Below are 6,179 nucleotides of genomic sequence, written 5' to 3'. Positions count from 1 at the left end.
TAAAAGTAAGAGACTTCACATGGAAGAAAAAAATGAATGGCAGGGGAACGAGACTCCCTCGGCTAGAGGCTATTCGTGTATCTCACAACTGGTTGGTTGTGCCTGTGTCTTTACATCAAGATCAGATTAGAGAGTTGGGTTTTTTTTTGTTTGTTTTTTAGGGGTTTTTTTGAAAAATAGAATGAAAAAAAACGTGGAAAGTCAACTATGGATATCTTTAAGTCTTTAATATATTAAGAGCAATATCAAGGCATAATGTTAATGTTTTGTCTTGCTCAAAACCATGCACTATTTATAAGCATAATAATAATAATAAAACCAATACGAGGTTTATGTTACTGAATTCACTTCTTTGTGTAGGAAAGTATTCCATAATGCGCTACTCTTTTCAGATGCAGAGATGGAAAAGAGGCTTTTTTTTCTTTCAGTAAAAAATCATTAATAGATTCAAGGTTTAACTTTCCTTTTACAAGTGTTTCTGAGTGTACCATATGGCACCAGTTAGATTTGAAGGAATTCATTTGCTTTTTAAAAATCTGAGTGAGGTTTCCTTTCATAAGCTCATACATACTGGTTATTTTTTAATAAGCATAAAACTTCTATATAACACCAAATGCATGATTTAACAGGAAGGAATGAAAAATACATGGCAATATAATAATTGGCTCATTTAGTTAAGAGCTGATTTGAAGCTTAATAGCAAAGGATAAGCAGTCATTAGCTTATTAGCTCAAGTTGGACCCAGTACTTATTTTCTAAAGTAAGTGTTGGAATACATATCTTGACAAATTGTAAAATGCCTCTCCCCCTTTCAGTGCCCCCTCCCTACTTCTGTATTCGCAAAGAGGAGTGAGTTTGTTCCTGCCAACTGAGTCAGTTGGGATGGAAACGTTAATGTATTTGAGCAGATGTGCGTCAACATCAGTCTGCAAAAAAAGGTTGTCTGTACTCTGCATTGGCACAACATCCCAAAGTAGAAGCCACTAAGATTCTGTACTTCTATTAGAACTCTCCTATAAAATTACAGTTGAAGACTATAATATAGGAGTTTCAAAGATTTAAATGTACTTGGTGAAATCATTCATTAACAGGCCCTGCTGACTCTTATGAAGGAAGGAGGCTTCAAACAAAGATATTATCAGAACACTCTTTAGGAAATGTGAGTAGGAACTAAATAGGAACCATACTAATTAACAAGCTAGTCTTTCTTGAGCCTTATTATATTTTCGATAAAGGAACTAGTACACTAACCTACTGCTGATGCATTTAGGTAAATTGTTTCCAAGTTTGAAGGGCCTAATTTTTTTCTCTACTAGATTTTCAATTCAGTTTATGTTAATTTCTAAAAGGAGTCGTCTTACTCTTTACTCACAGAAAATTTGTCCTTTTTTCTCCTACACATTTTTTTCCAGTAAAATTAATGGAATAAGATAGTATCTAAATGTAGTAAGAACATTAGAAAATGAAGATATTGGAATGTACAAGGCAAAAGAGTTCAGTTCCTCAGTGATAGGCACAGAATTCCCTGGGGAATTACATAATTCTAAAGCTGACATTTAAAAGGATAAATGACACATACAGTGTTCATCTGACTTTTACAATTTTATCTACCTGTATATTCAATAAATATTAATTGAGCACATATTATTCACTATGCATCATTTGAAATTCTTATGAGTGACATGATGGCTGCAATTCATATTCTCAAGAAACTAAGAGTCCATGAAGAAAGGAGACAGGTACAATTATACAAATTACAGTAGAGATAGGTACACAAAGTTATAACACTAAATACCAGGTTATTCAAAAGACATGACTTCAGGGGACTTTTGAAAGATTAGTAAGAGTTATCCTGGTAGAGATGGGAGGAAAGATGGGAGAAACTTGAAAGTGGTGAGAGTACATGTCACAAATTAGGAAAAAGTTGTAGCTGAGGTGGCCTGAATATCAATGTGGTGGATTAATGTGAAAGGAAGTTAGATGGAAGTTGCAGATAATTTAAGGCTTTATATATCATCTTTATATGCCTGGTCTTTATTCACCTAACAGGGAAGCACTAGAGGATTTTAAGCATAGGAGTAGCAAAATTAGATGACAGCAGTGTAGAGGGTAGGTGAGCCGGAATATGAGAATTTAGAGGAAGCCACTGCAGTAATTCAGGTAAAAATAAAGGGACCTTGGGGTAACCAGTTACAGTATAGGTATAGAAAGATTTGTAAGAAGAATAAAGGAGAGACTATGGTGACAAGGTGTCCTGTAGAGAAGTTTTCTAAGTGCCTTCTGTTTTGACTTGGGAGATTGATTAGGTGATAGCACTAATCTTCCAACTGGGGAATATAGGAAGAAGATCAGGTTTATAAGTTTATACTAAAGAGGAGCTTTACAAGTTGAGTTTAAGATACTTCTAGAACATATAGTAGGTATTTGAGTAGATGTGTCTTCAAGAAAGAAGTTAGAGCTTTGGGAGAATCTTTAGCATATAAATAAATGGTGAGGGTAATTCAAGAAAAGAAGGTATATCCAAACTCACAAGAAGTAGTGAGAAGTGTAGTGAGAAGAAAGAGGGCCAAGGGCGTGCTGCTTGGAACACCAATATTTAAAGGCAAAGTAGACAAACTAAGAGCATCAGGCCACAAGAGACAGGAAAGCGAAGGATGTGGGAAAGACACATAGAAAAAGTGGCATTGTGGGAGTTGAGATGGGTAGAAATTCAAGACAGAAAGACCAATTAACTGCATTAAGTAGACAGAAGTATAATAAAATAAGGCCCATATCAACTATGTCATTTGGTGACTTTGGGGAGAGAGTTTTCCATGGGAGAGGAGGAACAAAAATCAACCTATAGGAAGTTTCAAGAGGTTGGAAGATCAAAATAGTGTACATTTTAAAAAATAAAGTTGGTTTATTGGACAATAAAACATAATCACAGAATTTTCCTACACTTCCTGAAAATGAGAGAAGATGCCAGACGTTCTATAGGAATTCCCAGGAAGAGAGATATTCTTTTGCTCAATTGATTAAAATATTTATTTGAAAATAAGAAGAAGACAATTTATATTAATACTAATAAAATGAAATGACTTGGTGAGGAAAGGAAGAGGAAGTCGGATAAAAGGGATGCAGTAAGAGTTAGAGAGGGAATTAAGATGGTTGAGTTTAAGATGGCAGAAGTAAATGTGTTCTCTCTGAGGTAAAGGTATAAGATGTGGCTATGGATACAAGGTGCTAAAATGGAACAGAAAAAATATTTCAGGTGGAAAGGTACAGAATTATGACACAAAAGTGACAGCCTCACTAATATTTTTGGAGTTTCCAAAAATGATGGGGAAAGCTCTAAGGTAGAAAACCTTGATTCTGATACCAAAGTCATCAAAGATTGTGGGAAGCCAACAGTAAAGTAAATAAATGACCTTGATAAGAAGTGGTCTTATGTGAAAGCAAAGGTGATAGTGAAAAAATGGGGATTTTGAAAACTGTTGGCCCTATTTCCTTGGCCAAGGATATGCATGGTGTGAAAAAAGAGCAGCTTCTGTTAAAAAGCTGAAATGGGGGCCAGAATTTAGTGTTAGAGCCACATTTTGGTAAGTGCTAGAGAAAGAAAGAAGGTCCTTTGGTGTGTATAGGAGTTTGTTAAAAAGAAATGGTGATCTTAGGGGAACAATTAGTGTCAAAACAAGCAAATGGTCATGCTTCTTAAAATGAGTCTATCTGTATCCAATAAAGCTCTTTTGGTCATCGTTGCTTATTCTCACTTCAAGGCGGCCAGTGTTTCTCCTTCATTCTAATATGTACTGAGCACTTACTAATCACTCTTGAGTGATTCTTAGGTAAATTGAATAGCCTAAAATTTAGTCTCCGCTGTTCTTGACTCAGATTTTTGACTCTCAGAGCTTGGGGGTCCAGGTGGCCTAGTTCATCCCATTATCCATTTAGAAGTCACAAACAGGCTGCTTTCCCAAGGCTTTGAGATACATTATTTTAAAAATGTTATTGCTAGCAGTAATAACCAAGTTTATTCTGAGACTTGATAGAATTCAGTTATACACTGGCATTGCGGTTAGCAAATTAAAAGAAATTCTTATTGAAATCATTATTAACCAATGAGTATAATTGGGTTTAACTTTATGTTGAGCCCCCTTATTCTGTAGATGAAATCCCCGGAAAATTTTTCCTTTATTTGAAGGCAGGCACACCAATAAATTATTCAACTTTCAAACCATGCCTTGCCATCTGCTTAGTTCAAACGGTTGTGTGGATTCATCCCTTGTTAGGCTTTATTAAGCTGGCACCAATATAACATTTTAACTTCTAAACACAGGAAAAGCAACAAACAGGTGAAGATCAACAAACACTGCAGGAAGATTTTAAATGACTAATCAGATGGAAGAAATGTCTAAAAAGAGCAGGCAGGAAAATGGAATGCCAACTGTTGTAGCCACAAGCTTGAGAAGGTGAGAATAGATGGCTGCCTGCCAAGGAAACCTCAGGCCCTGAAAATCCAATGTGTTATTACAAATAGAAGCACTAGCTCAGGCACGCCCGGGAGTGTGTGCGTGTGTGCACACACACACATACACACACTCTCATAGGAAAGCAACAGCAAATTTTAAACGGACCTGTGAAAACCTTCAGGGTTTTGCTAGGGAACTTACACACCCTAGATTTAAGTTGAAGAGAAAGCTTTATAGAGGATATTCAGTAAGGATGGATTTAAGAATCAGAAAGATTAGGGTAAAAATGCTGATTTCCTCACTAAATGATCAGTTGCCTTGCACAAGTACTTTAAACCTTTTAACATTTCTACTTCTTCAATTTTAAAACAGGAATTAAAATCAGCACCTCCTTACATCCAGGGTTGTTATGGAGAATTCATGCAAGCATGCAGGAAGGGTCTTCAAACCAAACTTTATGGAGAGCAGGCCCTTCTCACATTCTGGCAAATACCCATTAACATGATGGCTTTGTTTTCATGCTGCCAATTTCCAACCATATCGCTGTTGTCCTTTAAAGTGATGACAGTTTCCTGTGGCTTGCCCTGCCTTTCAAACACTGCTCTAGTTTCTCCTTCCTGGCAACCCAAGTCTCCATATGATTTAGATGCCTCTGTTCCCAAATAAGAAAAGTTTTATGCCTTTTCCCCCTTAAAATGTATTTCTTTCTTCTTCTAAATGCCTTCTCCCTTTCTCTTTGCTCACCTTTTTGGCCACTTTCAATTCTTAACTAAAATCCAAGTACTTTCTTTCACCAAACTCCTATGTTGGTCACTTATTTAGCCCTCTTAGTATTTTTATAACATTTTAAAAATGCATCAGAATATATTTTATTGGTCAATAAACCAATTTTTCTTTTTAAACATATACCCTCTACCATTTTATTTTTAATACTCAAGATTTAGGCATTTCCATAATTTTAGCTTTATCAGGACACAAACTCAAGACCTTTTAAATATGCTGCAAATGCTTTCTCTAGTTCATTGGTGCTTTAGTAAAATCTTGTCATTTATTGGAACTCACAAATAGTCTAAACTATGTTTTCTTTCTCACAATTCAATAATTCCTATACGCTAAACAGTGGAGAAAATGGGAAATATTTTTGCAAATGACTTTCCAATGATAAATTTTCACAGAAAGGTATGTTTACAATAAATTTGTCAGTTATGCTAATAATAAGTTCTAAAGTAAATACTTAATCATTCAGCAAATATTTTTGTGCCCCTGCTATTTGGCAGGCACTGCTCTGGGCTTTGGAAATAGAACAGTGAACCAGAGTGGTAAGGTCTTATAAGTAAATTAACAAATAAATAATATATTTTAAGAGGGTGGTAAATGCAAAACAACAAGATAGATACTGTAGAATAATTGATGAGGTGGGTGCCGGGTTAGATTGAATAATCAGGGAAGTCAGTGTGGAGATGACACTTGAGCTAAACCCTGTATAAGAGAAGGGTATATTCCAGGAGGAAATATCAGTAAATGCAAGGAAGATGAGGCAAAGTTAAGCGTATATGCTCAAGAAAGGCAGCTGAGAGTATGGTATAAGGAAAACATATCAGGAGATCATGTAGGACTTTGTAAGCTTTTTTAAGCAGTAGGAAGCCATTGAAGGGTTTTAGAAAGAGAATTGATATAATCTGATTCAAATTTTTCAAAGATCTCCCTGGATACCATATGGAGAAAAAT

Source organism: Eschrichtius robustus, chromosome 5, assembly GCF_028021215.1.
Source record: "Eschrichtius robustus isolate mEscRob2 chromosome 5, mEscRob2.pri, whole genome shotgun sequence".
NCBI classification, from domain to species: domain Eukaryota; kingdom Metazoa; phylum Chordata; class Mammalia; order Artiodactyla; family Eschrichtiidae; genus Eschrichtius; species Eschrichtius robustus.
This window is presented reverse-complemented; position numbering follows the sequence as displayed.